Consider the following 23,856-nt stretch of genomic DNA (forward strand, 5'->3'; position numbering starts at 1 on the left):
AAAGCTATGGTGTTCTCAGTGAATACCACAAGCCTGGGGTAAGGACATAGCTGCGCTTCAGCCCGGCTTCTACCTGAGTCAACTTGATAAAGGCACCGAGCATCCCTGAAACTATGGCATACTGACCAACAGCTGTGTGACTTTTCCTAACCCCAATCTAATTAGAATTCTTCAGCATACGGCCACTGAGAAGGTGTCTGTACCATGTGCTTCATTAAGAAGCATGTTTCCCTCTATTGGCAACAAAGATGGGTCAGCATCTCAGCCTTAGAACTGAAGATGAGCTAGAATAAACTTTTAAACATCTTCTTTCGGGGGCTGGAGGGATGGCTTTGCAGTTGAGAGTACTGGCTGGTCTCTTAGAGGACGCAGGTTTGATTCCCAGCACCCACATGACAGCGCACAATCATCTGTAACTCCAGTATCAAGGGGTTCAGCCCTGTCTCTGGCCTTCTTAAGTACCAGGCATTCAAGTTCACAGACATACTTGTAGGTGAATGAACACATACAAAAAAAAATCTGCATTTTCCTGGGGGTACAATCTGCTTGCATAAAGTTCTGCATGTTACCAGGGGCAAACACTGTTAACAATCAGCTGCCTACTTTCAATTAATATTTGACTTTTAGTAAAAGATAAATGATTATCTTGAGCAAATGAAATAATTTGCCACATATGCATTCTTCCAGTCAACAAATATAAAAAACTTACTATAAAATAGACAAGTTTTTGCCTCATGAAGGTTACTCTGTAGGCATGTTTTAGAAGAGTATCTGAATTATGTATGTGTGCATGTATGTATGTGTATGTATATATGCATGTGTATGCACACATACACATGCACATATATGGAAACATTTTCCTTTAATTTGTAAAGTTTGTGCTCCTCTTATGTATGGTGAAATTTAATAAGAATGAGTTCTTATGGGCCACACCTACATAAACTTGTATATAGGTGTAAGTTGACATTTAACTGAATACATATGTATGGTTGGTACATGCTTGGCTGAATCTAGCTTATCTCTATAATTCAGACTTCCCAACAGATGATCGAAGCTGAAGCTGTGAGGTGAATACCCCTCTAAAAAGAGCAAGGACATTCACAGTTACCAAAAGGCAGCAACCATGTGCCTCAGTTCGCACAGAATGTTTTTACCCAGCTCACCCCACGGTGGGACTACCCACCAGACCAGATGCTGCCGACTAACATTAGCTAAAGAGATTTCCTCAGGGAAGGTGTTGCTGCAGCTCTCATCTCTGAAAGCAATGTACCTGGATCCATTGGAAACTGCACACTTTCTAGACAAGAGCCATGATCTGCCTTTAGTCTTCTTCTTCATCCTCTTATTTTAGTTAGCTCAGAGAGCTAACAGTGAGACAGATAGCCGAGGGCAGAGGATGCATTCTCTGTGCCACATCCGTCTTCAGCTAAACAGCAGCGTAGCAAACAGACAATCCCACCTCAGATTGCCATCCTACCCCAGGCAGTCCCAGCTGTTGAGGATGGAGAAGTCATGACGCTCTCAGAGATGGAGATGTGTCAGATGGAAAGAAAACCTGTAAATTACTTCCTTTCTATTCTATGTAGAAAGGGGAATAAAATCTCTAGTTAAATATTGTCAAGAGATACCTTCCCTATAATTTCTTTTTTGCTTTTGTGTGGTCGATTTCTGGAGCATGGGTGTGGTCCCATGAACTTATTTGTGACCTTTCCAGTTCTGTTTTCTGTCTCAGTTCATAGGAGCTGCTGTAACAAAGAACCACAAGCCAGGCGACTTATAAACAACTTAGACTAGGTTTTCTTTCTTTCTTTTTTTTTTTCCCAGTTCTGGAAGGTGGGGAGTTCAAGGTGTTAGTATTTTGTTGTTTGGTGATAACATGCTTCCTGGTTCATTGATAGTGTTCTCTCACTGTGTCCCCCAGGGGTGATGGAGCTCTCTGGGGTCTTTTTATTTGGATGATAATAAAACTCAACCCTTATGAGCAACTGTCTCTCAAAGGCGCCACCTCTTCATGCATCAGATTGGCTGTTAGACTTCAGGAAGAGCGTGAGATTTCAGTTTGTAGTCTTCTAAAAGCCTCTTTCTTGGCTTTTTTGGGAAGAACTTTATGCATGAATGTTGTATTTATATTATTTCTATCCATCTTAGTTACATTTCTATCTAAGTGGTAAATCACCATGACCAAGCCAACTTATAAAAGAAAGTGCTTATGGTTTTAGAGTGTTAGAGTCCATGATGGCAGAGGGGAGAAACAGCAGAGAGCTCACATCTTGATCCAGAACCATGAGGCAGAGGGGCACCCTGGGAATGGTGTGGTCTTTTGAAACCTCAAAGCTTATACCCAGTGACAAACTTCTTCCAACAAAGCCACACCTCCTAATCCTTCCCAAGACAGTCCCACCAACTAGGGACCACTTAGTTTTTGGATACTTATTCAAATACATGAGATGTTGTGGGGTGTTCTACAAACTATCTCATTATTTCTCCTTTCCTTTCCAACTCCCAACTCCCAACTCCTTCTGTGACTCCTATTCATTCAAATTCACGGTCTCTTATTCTTTATTATCAGCACACATGCACACGCACACACACACACACACATGCACACACACACACACATATATATATACACATTTGTAAATGACAACCTCTTGAGTTCATTTAGTTTGTGTGTGTATGACTGTGTGTGTTTGTGTTTATGTTTGTGTATGTATGAATATGAATGCCTGTGTTTATTTGTGTGTGTGTGTTTGTGTGTGTACATGACTGTGAGTGTGTGTGTTTGTGTGTGTACATGACTGTGAGTGTTTGTATTTGTGTGTGTATATGACTGTGTGTGATTATTTGTGTGTGTGTATGCCTGTGTGTTTGTGTGTGACTGTGTTTGTTTGTATTTGTGTGTGTGTATACCTGTGTTTGTATGTGTTTGTGTGTATGTACGACTGTGTTTATGTTTATTTGTGTGTGTGTATGCCTGTGAGTGTTTGTTTTATGTTTATTTTTGTGTATGTATGACTGTGTGTTTATGTTTATTTGTGTGTGTGCATTTATGTATGCCTGTGAGTGTTTGTTTGTGTGTCTGTGTGTGTGTGCACCTATGAGTGTTTCTTTGTGTTTGTGTGTTCAAGACTGATTGATTAGGATCGGAGAACATATCAGAGGTTTTGTAACGAGAGAAGACTGATTGTCCCCTTTTCAAGTTTCTTTAATTTCCTGTAGTTCTTCACTTAGGGGTGGGACTCTGAGATTTCCCCCACCCACACTGAGATGTCAACTTGTGTTGTCATTGTGTAGGCCTTGTATAGCTAACCATACTGTTGACATTTAATGAGTGCATAGCCTTCCTATCAAGTGTAGAAGACCCTCTCAGCAGATGTGTTGGTCCTCTGGCTCTTACAGCATTTTTGCCCTCTCCTGCATGATGTCACCTGAGCCTTAGGTGTAGGGATTGTATTGTTTCAACTGAGGATGTGTTTTTCATGACCAGCTGTGTATTTCTGTGACCATCTCTGCTACAAACAAAGCTTGTTTGATGAGTTGTGAGAGCTACATTTATCTGTGCATATAAAGATAGATATTCAGAAATTATACTGGGTTAGTAAAGTGGCAGCAGGAGATGCTCCTCCAGGGTCTATGGACCTCACCAGTTGTGTGTCATTGGCTGAGTTTATAGTACCAGGCATGGTTTCTTTATTACTGAATGGCCTTAGTTCCAATTGAGCTGTTGGCTATCCCGAGGATGTTACTGCTTTTGCACCCTTGGGTATATCTTGGTGTGGTGGTCCTTGTTGTTCTAGGCCTCACAGCTGGGTAGGACTATTGATAGATTTCCCTCCCTTGGCAGTTTGCATATCGACTTCAGATGAAAACTAGTCTTCAGAGAGGAGGAGTCCAGGTTGGTCCCAGCTCAATTCCTCCAAGCCCTACGTCCAGAATATGTGCTATTCCCCAAGTCCTTTTCTAATTACCCAAATCTACTACCACGTTTTCCTCTGGACACGAAAGAGAGAGAACAGACATGTAAAACCATTGAAAATAAATGAGTACAGCAACCTTGTTTTATCCACTCCGCCCCTTCTGAGTTATTTCCTCAGTGGTGAAAGCTAATTAACTAATTGTTTTTGTCTACTTACTTTAAGTGTTTATCTCACACAGGGTAGGTGAATAGCAGCCTATTTGCAATAGATGAAGTAAGTTTGAAGGGTTGGGTCACTTGTCTGAACTGTTCAGCTGGTGAGTATCAATCAGTTCAAGCTTCAAAGTCCTGACCGAACGCCATATTCTCAGCTGGTCCACCATTCCGCTTTGAATGTTTCTCCTCTTCCTGGCACCGTAGCGGGTTGGGTTTTTCTTTCCTTCCTTCCCACTCCCCATTTTTGCTCCTTCCTCTCCATCAGATAATTATAGAAACCAAAAGGTAATGTTTCATTAAACTCTACCAGCTAAAAGGGTAAAAACTAAGAATACCGACAGCACTAATGTCCTTTTCTCTCTCATGTGTTTGGAAACGGACGTGTCAGTTTTACGATGGCCCAAGAGCTGAGCCAGCGTTCTCCCTTAGGCATTTTGCACAAGGCCTCCTCCAGGTTTAAATGGTGACAATATTTCTTGGACATCCTCAAAGATTCCAGGCATGGCAGAGAGCTTGCATTTTATTAGAGAGCGGGTTCCTAATGGCTTGCCGCCTGCCAACAACAGCACCATCGGTGGTCCTCGGCAGCTGCAGCGGCAGGGCTTCCCGTTGCTGCCCCTCCCCCAATGACAGAGAGCAAGTGTCCAGAGGTGTCCACGATCAAGACTGTTGTGCAAACAGGAATGAACACCGGGGCGTTTGTCGAAGTAGATGGGACAGATCTAATATCCCCGAAAGGAAGGGGGCAAAGTGTCCTGTGTGCCGTAAATCATGTCCTCGGTGCTGTGGAGCATTGCTTCCGTGGACGGAGCTGGAGGGCTTCAGCTGATTCTCCTGGGTCAGGGTGGTCTGTGAGAGAGAAGGGCCTCCAAGTTTCAAAGCTACACGGGTGTGTGAAGCGCATGGCTCTGGTTGAGGGACCGGGCAAAAGCAACACAAATTTACAACGCGCTAATCCCACCTACAGACTTTTCCCTGATGCCAGGCCTGTATTAAATTAGGGTGGAAAATTCTGACCTGTTCAGTTCACTGCAACTCTTCTGTGTGGGGGCATTTACAGTACATGCCTGGCAGATGTGTTGGGGCTGTTTCTAGGGGTTTTCTTGAATATATAATCTCTATCTAAAATACTAATATTTAATCTTTCCCCAGCAATACACTGGAAGAGTACCATTCACCAAGCAAAGGTCGAGCCCAGTCTTGTACCCTGAAGCAGCTCCTTCTCTACGGGCGTGGGTAGAGGCCCCTGTACCCGGCAGCCTCCAGACTCCACCTCAGGTGTCAGCTCTTTCCTGTTGCCAACCTCTGGTTTGGATTCTCGCATTGGTTTCCACGTTGGGGCAACTGTGTAGGGTTTAGTGCTGCTGCTGGACCCCTTTAAAGCGGTCATTGTGAGCGTGGAGGTAGCTCAGTGGTAGGAAGCATAAGGCCCTGGCTTTGATTCATAATGCAAAATAAATTAGGAAATAAACATGAATGATACATACATAAATACATTCTGGTTGTTGTTTTCTGTGTGCCTCACAGTTGGACTTAACCCTGCCTTTTTAACCAAGACCAGCTCCGGGAATTCCTTAGATGTGTGTGTCTGGGGGGTGGGGTGGGGTGGGGTGGGAGTAATACCACATGTGTGCAGATGCCCTGAGAAGCGAGAAGAGGTTGTCAAATGTCTTGGCGCTGGAGTTTCAGGTAACTCGTAAGCCTCTGTGTGGGTGCTGGGAACAGAATTCAAGTCCTCTGCAAGAGCAACAAGCTTATTCTTAGCCATAGACCCATCTCTCCAGCCCCTAAAAGCATTTTAAAAAGCAAACTCCATTAAAGCATTAAGGGCCTTACAGAATTCAGGGGTTACCAAAACAAATACCTTGTCCAGAAATCAACCAAAGGCAATCCCATGAGGAAAAAAGGTGTTTTTTTTGCAAGTGAACAAACATAAGAAACAATACAAGGGTAACCAGTTCTCAGTGTACAAGAGAACAAGTCTGAGTCCTGGCTTTCTGCCACGTACAAAACGAACCCAAAATAGCCTTACCATAATCATAAGCGCTAAAAGGCTGAAATTGCTAAACGGAAAGGTAGGATGGTGTACTTGCTGTCTTGTGTTAGGCAATGGTTTCTTTGAAATGACATAAACACCTGAGGGAAAAAAAAGCTAAATTACTCTTCATTAAAAAAAAAGAGATAAATTCCATTTTACCACTGCCCTTTCATATTGATCAAGCTGATTTCCATGCCAAATTTGATGCTGATTTTTACACAGCAAACTCTGGCTCATGTAATAAAATGCCAGGAACAAACATAAAATGATATAAGAGGCACATTGATTGCAAAGGGGGTATGTTTGCAAAAAATATCTTTGATGGCAGATCAAGAGATGGTGGGAAGATTTTAGCTTCCTTTGTTATGGTATTCATTTTCCTCACAGAAACAGGAAATGAAGCCAAGGCAGTAACTAAAACATGTCACACAAAGATGATCTGTCACGGAGAAAACATAAATGCACACTTCAAAGCCAATCAAAAGGTGACAGACATACTGGATAAATTTAACAGTATGATATTCCAGAAGAGATGCAACGGCCGGGCAAGTGAAAGGATCCTTGATGAAGAGGTAGAGATGAAGTGAGGCCTGAGAAAGTACCCTTGGGTGACTCTTAGGACGCACAGAACACGAACACCAATGGTGTCTGATAATACAGACTGTGGACTCAGCGCAAGGCTACATCACTGTGGCTTAATTACATGTGACACACACCATAGAGTGATGGAGGATGTTCGTAAAGGGGGAGGCTACTCATGTGCTTGGCAGGAATATGGAAAATCTTTGTGATCTCTCAATTTTGTGGTGAACCCAAGGATATATATCTAAGGATATAAAGCTTACTGAAAATAAATCGTCCTGGTCAGATACGTCTGGGAGCTCATATAAAAGGCTCTAAAAAGACCTGCAAAAGATCCAGCATGGGTCCACCTGGAGCACACAGCCTTTCCTCCGCACCAGTTACTCTCATGGAACTAAGACTCCACAGACATGGGGTAGGGGTGGGGGTAGGGGAGTGGTCTGGCTCATGTGGGGCCTCTATATCTAAGGGAACTCTCCCAGAAGCACCAGTCAACTGGGACCTCGTGATTGTTAAACACTCCAGGTTTCCTCATTGCATTAGTACAAAACAAAGAATTTTGAGCAGCAGAAACAGGGTCACTCTTCTGTTATTAGAAATTCTTCCCCTTTGAAGGCAGGGGCTCTTCTATGGGATAAATAGAGGTGAGCAGTGAACAGTGCTCTGGTCTGTTCATTGTGGCCATGGATGGACTGCGCAGAGGGAAGCACCATTGGCTCACAGCTCATATGTCTGTAGGCCATCACTTTTTCTTTGTTTTAGCTAGAGACTTTGAACACAGCAGTCTCATCTTCACAACTAAAGCTTAGAATGAAAGAGAAGGCACTCTGTAGAGGGCAAAAGGTCCTTGTGTATATATGTAGCAAAGGTTAGCTGTTAGGGGTCCCTGCAGGTTTTCTGGATGGTAGGAAAATGGTCCACGAAGAGACAAGAATGAAACTCAGTTTAGCCTAACTTAGAGGCTGATACTGGGACAAACTTCAAGAGTCCGGCACCATTTCATTTATTTGAACCATATTTAAGCACAGCACAATTTTGGGGAAAAAAAAGTTTTCTGGTAACAGTTAACTCAGTTTCACTTAAGACATGTTTCCATTGAAGCTCTTTACAAAGTGCATATAGCTTCCTCCATAAAGGTGGGCTCTGTTGACTTAGAAACAATGTTGAAGATAAAGGTCTAGGGAGATCGACTAAGGTAAGGTAATGCCAGGTCCTCAGAGAACACAGGAGTCGCTTAGGATGTCGACAAGCACAAATAACATCTCTCACAAGAACAAGTTTTATGGCCTAGAAGTGCTGCTCAGGTCTTAGGAGGAAAGGGTCTGAGATTAACAAACTTAATATTCCGGAGGATCTGAGCAGAGCCTGGACCAATGGAGGCAAAGGATTACCATGTTGTAACCTACATTTCCCCAGAATCCCAGGGGAAACAGCCAAATATCTTCTCCCTCTGGAGAGATCGGCTGCATGTTTCCCCTTCCCTGGCCTCTCCCATGCTTACCTGTGGACACAAGGATGATTTGCCCCCTAAAACTTCCCATTTCTGATAAAACAGTCACAATTTTACTGTGCCCTTTACAGTTTCACTATACATTTAAAAACAAAATATAGTGAAGAGTAATTTTGCCTTTGACTTAAATTTTCCTGTTTTAATTTTATTGGGCTTTGTGATACTAATGTGATGTGAATTCCATTTAAAGTGTGTTATAGTTGAACTCAAAAGGCCAGACAGTATTTTAGTGAAGTCTTTGTTGTGTAAATTTTATAAACTATGTATCTATGTATCTATGTATCTATGTATCTATGTATCTATGTATCTATGTATCTATGTATCTATGTATCTATGTATCTATCTATCTATGTATCTATCTATCTATCTATCTATCTATCTATCTATCTATCTATCTATCTATCTATCTATCTATCTATCTATCTATGTATCTATCTATCTATCTATCTACCTATCTATCTATCTATCTATCTATCTATCTATCTATCTATCTATCTATCTATCTATCTATCTATCTATCTATCTATCTATCTATCTATCTATCTATCTATCTATCTATCTATCTATCTATCTATCTATCTATCTATCTACCTATCTATCTATCTATCTATCTATCTATCTATCTATCTATCTATCTATCTATCTATCTATCTATCTACCTATCTATCTATCTATCTATCTATCTATCTATCTATCTATCTATCTATCTATCTATCTATCTATCATGTGCTGTCTTCTTACCTCAGCTCCTGAGTGCTTGGTTATAAGTATGAGCCAATATGCTTGGCCAAGAATGATAACACTATTAATTATTCAACTATTTAAAGGCCATAGCTTCTTATTTGTAGCTAATACTTGACTCTGTCATCTAATGTGGTACAGGCACTCATGGGAGTGTTTCTTCTCCTAAAGACGAGTTCGCTTTATCACATGGCAAACAATAGACCCAAACACATTTATCCTGCCAAACAGGCAGAGCCTCAAGCAGAAAACAGTGACACTGCTAAGCTGAGCTTTCCCTAAATCCATTAATCAGCTACAGTTTTAGAGGAGAGGGGCCAGCCATGCACAAGCAAAATGAAGACATTCTTCAGTGAACTTTTTCAAGAAAGAAAGTGAACGTGGAAAGAAATCCAGGAAAATCCTGTCTGATAAGGGACACAGAATATACACTTCACCCTTGAAACTCATCCTTATATAACCAGACTGAAAAGCCAGCAAAGGCATATATAGGCTGTCTCCAGAGATATGCTAAATGCTGAAGCCATTACAGATGTGCAAAACCCAAGGAAAAGACAAGTGCACACTCATTTTGTGGCTGACAAAAAGAAAGGTGCTGCTGCTGATGTGGAGAAACCAGTACCCTTTCTCACTCCTGACGGGAGTGTAACAGGGTTCTACTACTTTGGAATGAAGTTTGAAAGTCCCCCAGAAAGCTAACTACATAGCCAGGTGTCACTATAAACATGTGTATATAGCGATCCCAGCATTAGAAGTGGGGCCAGAAAGACCATGAAAAGTTCAAGGCTAGCCTGGGCTACATAGGAGGTTCCTCTTGGCCAGTCAGGCTGTATGCATAGGAAGATCTTGAGAACCCTGTCCATCCACGGGCACAGGTAGGCTTGACATCCAATGCTAATTCTACCAATCACAGTCTGTCTGGTCTTGGTAGCTGATGGTAGTCTATGTGTCTAGTTGATGTAATTAGCCATATAGACAGTGGTACTCTCTACCTTGCAGTCCTGGTATAAAGAATTAATGATAACCTGTGTGAGGACACAGTTGGGTTCACAGCATACATTCAGCGGGCCATAACTATTATAGTTGATCACAGAAATTCATAGAAAATAAATTTAGTAATACGCATCAAAACCATAATGTGTTCACATTACTTGATCTCAAAGTTGAGCTCTGAGCTCCACAGGCACATGGAAGAAAGTGTACCACTATACTGACTAGCTAAAGGATGGCATAGTTTCCACAAAGCATGGTAACCGCGTGGACAAGTTTCCTTTTAAAATGTGTTTCAGGCCAGGTGAGTGATACACACCTTCAATCTCAGCACTCAGGAGGAAGAGGCAGAAAGATCTCTGTGATTCTGAGGCCAGCCGGTTCTACTACATAGTAAGTTCCAGGCCAGGCAAAGTTACACAGTGAGATCTTGTCTTTTTATTTTTTTTTTTAATGTCTTGTTTCAATGTGGTGCATCAAAGGATAGAATTAACAGAGTGAACAGACAGCATGAAGATGGGAGATGACATTTGGAAATCACATATCTGACAAGGGGCTAATAGCAGAACAAACAAATAAATAAATAAACAAAGAAACAAGCAAACAAGAAACCAACAAAGAATGCTACAACCCAGGAACAGAAAGATGACTTACCTGATCTAAACATGGCCTGAGGAATGAATGTTTCCCTAGATGACATACAAAGGGGGCAACAAGCGTGTGAGTAGCTGTGTAATATCTTTGTATAATCTTAGAAATACAAATGAAAATCATAGCATTTTATTGTACCTATTATCAAAAAGTAAAAGATAAAGTTGATGATGACTTGGAGACGCTAGAATCCTTGTCCTGTGTTGGTAGGAATGAAAATGGCACAGTTGCTAAGGAAAAGAGTGCAGAGTTCCAAACAAGCAAACAAACAACAACAAAAAACAGAAACAAAACCCCAAAACCTGACTGTGACACCATGAGACCGAGATGGTGACCTGTAATTATCAACCTGATATAATTTAGATTCATCTGGAAAAGAGTCTCGGTGAAGGACTGTCTTTATTGACTGGCCTGTGAGCATGTCTATGGGGCAATGTCTAGATTACACTGAGATGGGAAGACTCAGCCCACCATGGGTGGCATCATTCTCTAGTCAGGAGATCCAAACTGTAAGAGTAGAAAAACAGCTGAGCGCAAGCAAGCAAGCAAGCAAGCAAGCAAGCAAGCAAGCAAGCAAGCAAGCAAGCAAGCAAACAAGCAAACAAGCAAACAAGCAAGCATGTGTGTACTTGTTTCTCTGTATTCCTGACTATGGATGTGATGTGACCAGCTTTTTAAAGTTCTTATCTTGGTTACCGCCCCCCCCCCATGAACTGTAATCTGAAAATATAAGCCAAATAAGTCCTTTCTTCCCTGAATTGCTTTTTTGACTGAAGTGTTTCATCACAGCAACAGAAAGAAAACAAAAATGAGAGTATATATATATCCAGAGAAACTGAAAGGGTGGTAGAAGGCTACTGGCATACCCGGGGTCACAGCAGCATTATCATTACAGACAGCAGGGAGAAGCAACATAGATGTTCACTGATGGATGAGTGAATAAACAAAATGTAGCAGTTGGATACATGTTTATCCCTAAGGTGGAAGGAAACTGTGACACTGCTATAGTCTGGACGACCTGAGCATGTCACATAAAGTGAGCCAGCCACAAAAGACAAATGCTGCATGACTCTGTATGATTGCGGAACCTAGAGTCACCAGAATCACAGAGAGTGGAATGGGATCGCCAGGCTCTGGGGCAAGTGTGATTTTTGGAAGAGTTTGAAGGCTGCCAGATTTACCTCTTCTGGAATTTTTACACAGAAACACGTGTCACAGAATTGGCTGCATACTTAGAAATGGGTGAGATGGTTTAAAAGTATTAGGTGTTCACTACAGTTACTAATTGAAAATATGTAGAGAGATTAGACCAATACAAATTGAGTGCTTTTGAATGCAAAGTGAGAGATGATGCTGAAAAACAGAAGGCTGGAAGCATCCATCAAGTCTCACTGTGGGAGGCATGGAGAAACCATAGAGAGGGGGAGGCAAGGTAGAACACACCTGACAGCAGTGTTGGGAGGATCAGAAGCAAATTCTATGTTTGTATAACTAGGTAAGAATATGTAGGAAAAACTACAGAGAATAAGCACATGAGCAGTTTTTATCCTTCCTGAAACATTCTCTCTCCCTCTCTCTCTCTCTCTCTCTCTCTCTCTCTCTCTCTCTCTCTCTCTCCTTTTCTGCTTTCTCTAAGCTGCCTTAGTGCGTGGCTAGCAAGAGCTCACAGAAATCTATCACGGTTGGGTCTTTACAGGGTGGCCGACTCTGGTGCTGCCACCTACTGGTCACTCCCAGGCCGTCATGGATTTAAGCTTGCCCAAACCATTTTGTTTCAAGCCAAATAATTAACAATTTAAGAATTAGACTGAAATTGTTTTAGTATATTATCTTAAGAGGTATCTCTCAGAAACTGGCTCTGGTGAACTCTGCCTGTAAGTCTAGCTGCTCCAGAGGGGCTGAGATGGGATGACTGAACCTTCAGCACATGGCCTGGAGAATAGAGAGGGCAAGGCCAGCTGGAGCAACTTTGCCAGAGTCTGTCTCCAAATTATAAGTAAAAGGGAGCTGGTGCTGTAGCACAGAGGTGGAGCACTCACATACACATGGGAGGCCCTGAGTTGTTGGGCTTTGTTTTTGTATCTAGGTAACATATAAATTCTGAAAAAGCACAGAAATGTATAAATGATTGTCTGTATCCCAGAGCCACTTCGTAGAATAAGATTACAGAGCAGATACATCCTCCATGGCTTGGATTCTGATAGGGGTCCCTTGGCATATTGACAGAGAACAGAATGGAGAAAAACCTGGGGGATTTGATTTCAATTAGTTTGGAAAGTTCTGGGTTTTAAAAAGTAAAGCAAGGTCATTTTCTGCAGAATTCCTCAGGAATTTCCCCAGCTGAACACCAGGATTTTGTACCAGGCCATGCCTTTTGGCAACATGTGTCAGTTAAGACATTTTTGGGAACACAGACACTGATCGACGTCATCCTGCCTGCACTCCAGAAAGAGACCAGTAAGTTTTTATGTCATTTCAAGAGGGCAGGGTAACTTCAAATATTAGGTAAAAAAAAATAGGGATTAATAATTATAGTGGCAAGTTGATTGGAGCCAATGGGCATTTCAACTTCAATAATCATGGCACTGTGTGGGTCATGGCACTGTGTGGGTCATGGCACTGTGTGGGTCATGGCACTGTGTGGGTCATGACACTGTGTGTGTGGATGGGTAATGCATATGCTAATCTTCTCCATAACATTGCTGTGTGGGTCTGCCAATGGTTTTCTTAATCTTGGCCATTTTTAATTTCATTGTGGCCATGTTGTTGTGATCTCTCGCAGATTCCTGGGGGAGCAAGGCAGAGAATTAAATCTATTAATCTCGAATGAACTGCTCTTAAGAGTCTGCAGTGCTGACTCAGTAACTATTGGCCATTTCTTTTGGTTCTTTCTCAAAGTTAACATTGATTAATTCTGAGATTAGGCTTTTAGTATTGACGTAAGCCAGAAATTGAACTACAGTCACCCCATATTTATAAGTCCAGTCATTTCAAGGCTGTCCTGTGGTACAAGGCTGGGTCGGTGATGATGTGATGGATTGGAAGATGGGAGGGAAAAACGTCTTGAAGCAGCTGGACCTTGAGCATGATTCAGAGGAGAAGGCTGTGGTTAGGTTGTTGTTCCAGAGATATGGAAGAGACTGAGTAAAAGCCCAGAGCCAGGAGAGGAAGAACCCAGGGCAAAAGGAGCCATACAACAACAAATGTAGCTGGTCTGGAAAGTGAAGGCCAGGACAGAGGGAATTGTGAAGACAGCCAGAAAGGGCTTTGAAAGAAAGACTCGGATATGTGGGTTTGGCTGGAGGTGTAGCCAGAGTAAAGCTCCAGGTCATTAGAGGATAAGGTTAAAGTGATAAACATGGGAAAGAGGGAAAAAGAGAAAGATAATGCCTGTGTAAGTGTAGAGTCCTACAAGCACAGTGAGCCCCGATACATTTCTCATAGACTTGAAATTGGGTAAGTGGGTATTTGTTGGATGGGTGCACAGGGATGGGCGAGGATTGACCAAATAAAGGAGAATTACAGAATTAGTTATAAGAACCTGTAATCAACACAGTGTCTGTCAGAGACTTTCTGGGGGAGACCCAAGGGGAATAATAGTAATTGTGAACACACGTGTGGGAATGAGGTACGTGCAATGCCAGCCACTCTTGTGATGAAGTCACAGCAAAAGAGGGAGTGCACATAAGATCCTTGCTTAGGAAGAGGGAGTGCACATAAGATCTTGCTTAGGAAGATAATGCATTCACACTCCACAACAAATCCTTACTGCATGTTGTACTACTGGTAGAGTGAAAGATATAGTCCCTGTAAAATGTGTAATCTCTCATGATATGGATATAGGGGAACAGCCAGCAGTTAACAGTGCAAGAGAACACCTGTGGGGAAAACCAATGCAAAGCCAGCCTGGAGGGCTGGATGGGAACATGCCCAGTAGGGAACAATCCTCAGGGAGAGGTGAGTCACAGCATATGCAGTGGGGTAGGCACGTCCATTAAGGAGCAGTTCCCAATCACATCAGAGAACACTGATTCTTCTCTAAGGAAGGCTGCTTTTCTTCATGGCTTTCCTTTAGCACAAGTATGTTGCCTGAGGGTAACTGGTAACTGATCTGGAAGAGAAGGGAGATCCTGATGGCCCCAGAACTTTCCATTCTTTCCTTCTGTGCTGTGGGAGCCTGTAAGAGGGACACACAAGACACATTGGGTTAGGGATCAGGTACATAGTGCTTGAAGAGCAGGTTGTAAGAAATCTGAAGGAAGAGTGTTGATTCTGATAAACTTGGTAACATAGGGACCCTTGAGAGGCCATACCTTTATAGTATGGCTTCCTTCCCTGTCATGGAGAGCTTCATTCCTGCAGAAAGGGAGATGGGAAAATGCTGACATTCTTCTTATAGAGCACAAGTTAGCAAAGGAAACAAAAATCTATCCCACGAGGATCAGAAACGCCAGAGAAGAGATTGTTGTTTTCCGAGATAGGGTCTCTGTCAGTGCAGCACTGGCTGGCCTGGAACTCACTATGTAAATTTGGTTGGCCTCAAACCCACAGAGATCCACCTGCTTCTGACTCCAGAGAGCTGAGTTGAGATTAGAGACGCGTGCAACCACTCCTGACAGCATTGTTGTTTTTATTATTACTTATTAATTTTATATAATAATGTGTTTTCTTACACACACACACACACACACACACACGATATATTTTGACCATATTCACCCCCACATTGCCCTCTATTTTTCCCTCTTAACTCATATTAGTCCCCTTTCTCTTATCAATGAGCTCCCCCTTTCCTTTCCCATCTTTTTGTTAGATGGTGACCTAGTGAGTTTAATTAGAATTGTTTACAGAAGCACAAGAGCTTTACCAGGTGTCACACTACTTAAGAAAATCCCTCTCCCTCCACAGCAATCACCAACTGCTTATAAATCTCAGAAGAATGGGGTCTTACCAGTCACTCCCCACTCGATGATGTGGACACAGCATACTCAGAATACAGCTTCTTCCTCTAGCTCTTATGTTCTTTCCACCCTCTTTTCCGTGATAGTCCTTCAGCCTTGAAAGGGGATGACAGAGCGATCTTACGAGGCTAGGAACTCAACAGTCTCTTCTCAGCACTTCAGTTAGAGATGAATCTCTGAAATACCCCCTCCCCCACAGCGTTTCTCATCAAAACGCTGACAGAGGCATTGAGATTGGGTGCCTTTGATCATGTGATCATCCCTGAGCCAATCACTGTGGCTGGGCATAAAACATTTCCTTGTGTGACTAATACTAAGGTCAGGCCATTTCTTACTCTAGAAAATTTTAAGGAATGAAAGGTTTTTTATCTATCTGACTTTGAGAAGTGCATGGAATGAGAATCAGGTAGATCCTTCAAGGGGAAAGTATTAATTAAAAAGTAAATCATATTCTATCCTGACATATAAATGGACCCGTGTTAAAGATTTATCTTACTCAACTATCTGATCACAAATGTGTTCACAAATAAGAATCTGAATAGAGATATCGAAATGAGTATTTAAACATGAGTATTTAAATGGGAGGCATGTTTTTTGCCTGTGTGTGTGTCTATTGGATTTTGCCAGACAGAAAATAAGGTGGCAAGAATCACCTACAAGTTGCAGAGTTGTGGGATAACCTGTATTACCCACTCTGAAAATTTTGGCAGTTTGCCTGCAGAGCCCAGGTACACCAGCAGACACACACCACACATTCACTAAACAAGAGACCCAGCTTTTGGAGGAGAAATAATTCCTTCCTAACTCTAGGAGGCACCAGCAGACAGCACACAGCACATGTAAATTTGGGTGCCATTCTGAATCTACTGGTCCTTGAAGTCATATCTGTGCCTCTGGACCTTTCTTGAACCCTGTGAGCCTACCACATGAGAAATGCTTGTTAAATGTGCAAGATGCCTGTCACACCAGACACCTGCTATGTGTATCTCTTCTGCAACAGCAAGGGACAGCCTTACCTTTGTTTTGCTCATACACAACTCAGAGCACTTTACTCTCAGCCACAGAGAAAGGTCACAAGCTTTTAAAAGAGATGTATGTATGTGTGTGTGTGTATGTGTGTATGTATGTATGTATGTATGTATGTATGTATCTAGCTATCATCTATCTATCTTGTGTATGTGTATACTTGAGTGTATCTATGTGTACTTCATGCATACAATACCAACAGAGGCCATTAGTTCCCCTGTAACTGGACTTATAGGCAGATGCCCAATGTCGGTGCTGAACACCAAATATGGGTCTTCTAGAATTTACCCCCGAGTCATCTCTCTGCCCACAAAACCATTGTCTTACTGCTAAGAAATAAATTGTGAAGGGCTAGAACAATGGGTGAGAGGGTAAAAGTGCTTGCCACCATGACCAATAGCTTGAGTTTGATCCCCTGAACCCACATTGTAGAAGGAAAGAACTGCCTATTCCCACAAGTTTTCCTCTGATTTCCACACATGCACTATGGCCTTCCAATACATACACAAACACACAAAATGCACACACACACACAGACTCTAAATAAATGATTAAATTATTTAAAAAAATGTGTTGCCTGTCCACAGTATGTATGATGTTAAGATGTTGGATATTTGGATTTTTATTACAGATTTCTTAGGCTAACTTTGGTTCTACATAGATGTGTTTCTGTGGTGGTTGGCTACAGTTACACTAAACATAAATGTGGGGGTTATAATTACAACTTCTTCTTATTACATAATGACAGCATGTTACATTGTTCCTATGGTAAAAGCAACAAAAAGTGAAGAGATTTGTCACACATTAATCCCAGCCTGGTTAGAATGCGGCTGAGTCTAGGTTCCAATGAGCAGGACAATGACTGTTCATGGGACAGCAAGCTACTTCGAGCATCTCTCAACCAACCCTTAACCCAGGAGAAAGTAATAGCTGGAAATGTAGACAACAAGTATAGATAGATATTTATTTATTCAGTGTAGTAGAAACACTAAGTGGTATGTAGATCTCACTCCAGGAATCAAATAATGGAAGGCAGGACACCTACATTTCATTTAATTCACATTGACATTTGCTTTCTACCCCATGGGCTGTTGTCTGTGACACTGTAAGAGGATGCGATATGGCAGTACTGCAAAGCCATAAGAGCAGCAGGAGCCTTGCTGGTTTTAGGTTCACAGGCTTCCTGACTCAGCAGGTAGACTGTTGTGACTCTTGAGATGAAGCAAAAAGAACTGACAAAGATAAGCTTGTCTGATGTGTGCTGTGTTTCCTACCATTAGGGGCACACATATCTCTCCCCTTTAGTCAATAAAAGTATAATCCTCCATTTTCCCAAGTCTCTGTTTTTCTTTGGGAGGCAATGACATCTATTTGGGCCATTCCTTTAGGCAGCCACTTAGTGTAAAGTGGGAAGAGAGTCAGCTTTGAACAGTTCAAGAGTCCTTATCAGTACACTGGGAGTGTGCCACAATTTTGGAGCTGGGGGACTTTTAGGTTTTCCCAGGAAAATCTGGAATGATTCAATCAACTCTCTGATCACAGGGCACTTTCAAAACAGAGTCCAGTAGTCTGTTATCTGGTCCCTGGCTGATTTCCTAAAGGAAAAATGTTCACTCTCCACCCCCTGCACCCTGGTGACAGAAGGTGGCCTTTTCCCTAAATCAAGTAGATCTGGATGGAAGCCTCTCACATTAATTAGCTGATGCCTGGGGACACCATGGGTAAAAGTGTTTTCTCCAGAAGTGGACAGACAATACCATAGTGACCAACACCCTTGACCCTCTTTCTGTGTCTTGTAGAAGTCATTAAGTCACCCAAAACCAACCCAAATGTGGAAACCTGGCACAAAGAGTGGTTGATGCATGCTCATTGTTTGTCCCTGGGTGGCAATGGGCACACACATTAGAAAGGGTGATGGTCAGCAGCATTTCTGGGTGTCCACGGAGGAGTGAAAGGGCCCTGCAAAAAGCTGAGTGTTCAATAGAAAACCAGCCTGCCAGGGGAAGAGGGGGCAGGGAGAGCTGGCCTTGGAAAAACTGAATACTGAAGTTTTGGAGCAGGTTGAGAGGTAACAGGAGGGGAACGGTCTCCTCTCCAAGGTGGTCCCATTTTAAATATGTTTTAACCTTCTTACAAAAAGTGGTTCTCTGTGTATGCTTACATACCGCTTGCCTGCCAGCCAGCGCTCCCGCCCGCCCTTGCCACCTCCCTAGGGCAATAGCTGCTCACTCCTGGGTTCTGTAGACACCTGGGCTTCCTGGCGCTCTCTCTCTCTCTCTCTCTCTCTCTCTCTCTCTCTCTCTCTCTCTCTCTGTGTGTGTGTGTGTGTTTTGTAGGGAAAGACACAGAGACAGAGAAAGTCATAAAAAGAAAGAAAATGAGAGAAAGACACAGAAACACACAGAGAGACTGAGATATAGGTAGAAAAACAGGAAGAAATAAAGAGTGTGAGACAGACATGAGAGACAGAGACAAACAAAGAGACATTTTAGAGACAGAGCAAATAGAGACAGAGGAAATCAGAGAGAACGAAAAAGAGACAGCTATAAAGATACACACATGTACACACTCACACACATGTACAGACACACACATATATGAACACATACACACATGTACACACAGACATACATATACATGCACACACACGTATACACATGTATAGATACACTGAGAGAGAGAGAGAGAGAGGGAGAGAGAAAGAGAGACAGAGATAGAGACAGAGAGAGACAGAGAACAAACCTTGGAAGAAGGTTCTTCTTGCCCTCAGGCAGAAGCAGCTGGTAGGACAGAGCCCTTGGGGTGCAGGAAGCAGGGAAGTGACTAGAAGTAAAATTCTCAGAACCCACGATTTCCTTGAACGCACTGACAAGCGAGCAGAACTCAGCTCTCCTGTGACACTGGTAAGCATTTGCTAATACTCTAGCATTGGGTAGAGCTTGCTGTGTACACTTTTTAATCTTCTCTGACTGGGCAAGCTCTCGTCTAAGGCAAAGTCGCACAGCCTTCAAAACAAACTAAGAATCCCATTTGTGTGGATGTTGCACATATGGTGAGGATTACAAATCAAGCTAGATTATATACAAAGCAGGTTCCCAGAAAAAAATGAATATTCACTCCACAACTATGATACTTTGTTCTTTTTGACACAGTAGTTTTTGAAATGTTGTAAAATGCTACAAAGTATAACTTTAATTCTAGAAGAAGATGAGTTATGGGTAAGGCAGCCAGCTCTCTTCTTTCACGTGTTGGGCTGGCCAGTCTATAGCTCTTGCAGTTGGTGTTGATGCCGGGTTTCACCAGCCCTTGGGTTGAGTGAAAGGAAGACAGATGGGAACTTGGAGCTGCTAAGTGTGTGGGACTTGGCTTGTTATTGTCTTGCATTTATTTTGTACAACATGGACTTCAACAGAGTCCCTTCCCAGCAGTTTTTCAATGACAGCTTGGTGAACCATGACCGTCAATTATCTTACTCAAATGGAAGATGGGTGGACTATTTTTCTTTTCAGACCCCCAAGGCTGTGTGTACTCGGCAGGGAGTAGGAGTCTCTGTAGTAGCCTCTAGCTAACAATCCATTTTTCAAGGGTGACATACCTCATGTTTATTCCAATTTATAAATGTCCTTCAGCTCTTAGGAAGATGTTTTGAAGTTTAGTTAAAATGCAATTTAAAAACATAACACATCCACATCACACGCGTGTTAGGGACTTACACAGAGAAGTGAATGTTCGCATCCTGATGCTGGTGGGTCTGGTTAGGAGCTGTGTACATTAATCTTCTGTCAAAAGAGCAGCGTGGCTCGTCTGCACACTGGGCCCTGTGGGTAACTTCTATGCTGTGTATTCATGGGAAGAGAACCTGATATTTTAAATTCTCCTCCCTTCCTGTGGGAGGTTGCTGTACCCTCAACACAAACCCTTACTTCTTGTGCCTATGGAGCTGGAAAAGTCCCTGTGAGACCAGAGGCTGAGAAACAGAGGGCACTCTGGTGCACAGTGAAGAGCTTGATGTTACTTCCCAAGCTTCCTGTTACTGGAACGGGATAAGGGCTCAAGGTGGGAGTCAGAAACATCCCAAGCTCAGAACTACCTTTTGTCTTCAGAGGCCTTGTTTAATCTTAGTATTTTGAAATCTCAAAGAGAATTTATCAGACACCTATTGGACAGACAGTTTCTGTGTTAAGGCTGCTGTGTGGTGTTGGGTGTTGGGCATTGGACATAGAAATCTACAAGGTGGTTAGGGAGGCAGCAAGGGCTAGTATTTCTTCCAAGGAGTAAGCCCTGTCACATGGAGGCAGAATCCACTGGAATATCACTTTAGCCCCTGGTACTTAGAGTTTTCATTCTGCCTTTGAAGAGCTCACATGAGACTTCATGAGTAATGTGGAACCTGGCAACTCTATAGTAGAATGTTTTGTGGTAGTCTTGTGTGTAAAACCTTCTGTGTCAGGAAAGGAAGGGAAGCAGGAAGGATTGGCACTTGGGATAAACTTCATCCTTAGTTTCAGGAAGTGTTTTAGGAACACTTCCTAGTTCAAGTTCCTAAAATGATCTCCAGCATTTAGAGAAGATGAAGGCCCTGCTGGCTTGGCTTTCATCCATAGCGCGTTCTGAATTACCATGAACTTTGTGGGTAGAGGGGAAAGTAGCAACTAAACTATAAGGAAGTTGCTCTAAAACTCAACTGTAGATGATGAGATTTTAACAGTTTGGAATGAATAAGAATTCTATCTAGAATAAGTGCAGGCATGTTAAGGCAGATTGGACACCAGTGATGGACAGTTTAGTGTTTATTTAATGGACAGATACAAGATAGAAATTAAAGTCACACTTGATTCTTGTCTTCCTCTTGGACCCATTACATAGTGTACATACATTACACAGAGAAACTTGGATTTGAAACCATTGGCTCTTTTTGTCCTTGTGTGAAGTAGGAGTCTAAGTTGCTTTGTGTGGCCAGCACACTCTAACCATCACTGTATGCACTTTTGCCTTCTAAGAAAATGCTCAATTTCTTTACATTTTCAGCTTTACACATCCAGCAAGGCAAACTAGCATTTATATGGAGAAAGGAAGATGCCAGTGTTGACTTTTAACTTTTAAAAATGTGATACTGTTAACCTGAGGTTTTGCTTATAATGTAGCTCAGAATATCTGAGCTCTGTTACAAAGTCATGTTTCACAATGATGGCTAAGACAGCGTAGGAGAAATATATAGTTTTACATATACGTGTCATTATGCATATGTCCTTTGGAGCTAACTCTACATTTATAAATATATTAGGTGTTTAATGACCACAAGAGCTCTGTACAAATCAAGATTAAGTGGTCCACTGGCAGATTTAACTTCTTTTGCTTAGTTTCTGAGTATTCAGGCCAATTCACCTTACTTAAATTGCTATTGCTTGGTGAACATTATCTAAAGCTGTAGTGATGTAGAATGTAACTTGGTACATTTCTGTATGTTGATTTTTTTTTTTAGTCTTGATGTATTTGTGTTTTTCTGAAGGTAATCCTGTTTCCTTCACATTCATATTTCATTCTACAGTCCTTTTTGCACCACTGCCAGGGAAGCTAGGGTGTGTCTGAAGGTAACGATGGTATCAAGAATGCTTTGGTAAGAATTGGTGACAGAAGGCTGCACAGTTCATTTTTCCTGCTCCTAGCATTGAAAGCACTTAGAAAGATAAACTCAAAGATGGCTTGCACTTAAAAGGCCAAGCATGACTCATTATCCGAGTATTTGCCAAGTGTGTTTCTCTCTCTCTCTCTCTCTCTCTCTCTCTCTCTCTCTCTCTCTCTCTCTCTCTCTCTCCCTCCCTCCCTCCCTCCCTCCCTCCCTCCCTCCCTCCCTCCCTCCCTCCCTCCCTCCCTTCCTTCCTTCCTTCCTTCCTTCCTTCCTTCCTTCCTTCCATTTTTGAGTCATAAGTCAGGGTCTCTCTATGTCCTAGAACTCACTATATATAAGAACATGCTGGCCTCAAACTCATGGAGATATACTGGTCTTTAACTTCCAAGTGCTGTGATTAGAGGCAAGCGCCACCATACCTGGCTTACAAACACATCTTTCATGGAAACAACTTATAAAGATTGGATACAGTCTTTCCAAGGTTTAGACTTTCAGATGAAGTTTTACAAAATAAGCTGTAGCTTTTTTTTTTTTTTTGAGGTGTTCCAAAGTACTTGCAATATACAGGGATAGAGTATTGTACCTTAGCCTCTGAATATTCCATAGATATGAAAACCATCTCTGACAAATCCATAAGAAGTAAGTACAATATCTCATATTTACCTGTCAGTATAGGTTTAAAATTCTTACAAATGCTAAGAAGAGTCTTTGAAGGCTATGAGACCCAAGAGACAACACAGATAAAGTCAGTCCGACCCTATACTCTCCTCATGTTTCTTCCTTTTTCTTCTTTAAAATACACATGTGTCTTGTATCATTTCATACTTTCATGTAGACATTGGTGTGGAAGAACCCTAGAGGAAGTTACTGCATTTTATTTTCTAAGTGCTCTCAAACATCTGGTAGACACAAAGTAGGATGCTGAGTACCGACAGAACATTCCTGAGCATGGGTGTGTTTGATTCATAGGGTTTGGGTCTTATTCTGAACACATTTAAAGAACACAGTTTCAAATCAGGAAGAGGTGGTGGTGGGGTACGCCTTTAACCCCAGTACTTGGGAGGCAGAGGCAGATGGATCTCTTGAGTTTAAGGCCAGCCTGTTCTACACAGTGAGTCCCAGGACATCCCACTACACAGACTAACCCTATCTTGGAAAATAACAAAACAAAACAAAACAGAACACAATTTCACCAGAAGGTTGAAAAAGGGAGAGAGTGAAGTTCACAATGGAGATGGGGTTCCTGTGGCGCTGAGTGTTGATATCAGAGCTCCTGCAATGGAGACATAGCTCAGTGATCCTCCTCCGACAGCCTTCTGACTTGTCCTGTAGCTCCCAAACCTTTCTCTCTTCTTTCTCTAGGAGGAAACCATAACCAGGAGATTTCCCAGGCAGATCTTTCATTATTGTTATGAATGAGAGCAAGCCCTTGCAAACTAAACTTTATATTGGCAAAATTTATTCAGAGTCAAAGTCTTGGGTCCACCTCTCCCTCTGGGTTTTAACTCTGGATAACCCTCTTTGACCTTTTCTTCTGACTTCTCTACTTATTTATTTTTGCCCTTTGTTGCCATTATTTCAACTTGAAGTTCAGGC

The 23,856-nt window shown here is 42.2% G+C and overlaps 1 long non-coding RNA gene across 2 annotated transcripts; it reads right to left on the reverse strand.

Moving 5' to 3' along the window:
* Positions 1–14,171: 14,171 nt before the first annotated feature.
* Gm15767 (predicted gene 15767) lies at positions 14,172–15,758 on the reverse strand. 2 transcript variants are annotated; one of them, NR_157236.1, is made up of 3 exons: positions 15,596–15,758; positions 14,958–15,000; positions 14,172–14,821 (listed from the first exon to the last, which is right to left on the reverse strand). It is a non-coding gene; the product is annotated as a predicted gene 15767 (long non-coding RNA). The 2 variants fall into 2 exon arrangements; NR_157237.1 differs by lacking the exon at positions 14,958–15,000.
* Between the last annotated feature and the right edge of the window lie 8,098 nt (positions 15,759–23,856).

The sequence above is a fragment of the Mus musculus genome, chromosome 6, assembly GCF_000001635.26.
Source record: "Mus musculus strain C57BL/6J chromosome 6, GRCm38.p6 C57BL/6J".
Taxonomy (NCBI): domain Eukaryota; kingdom Metazoa; phylum Chordata; class Mammalia; order Rodentia; family Muridae; genus Mus; species Mus musculus.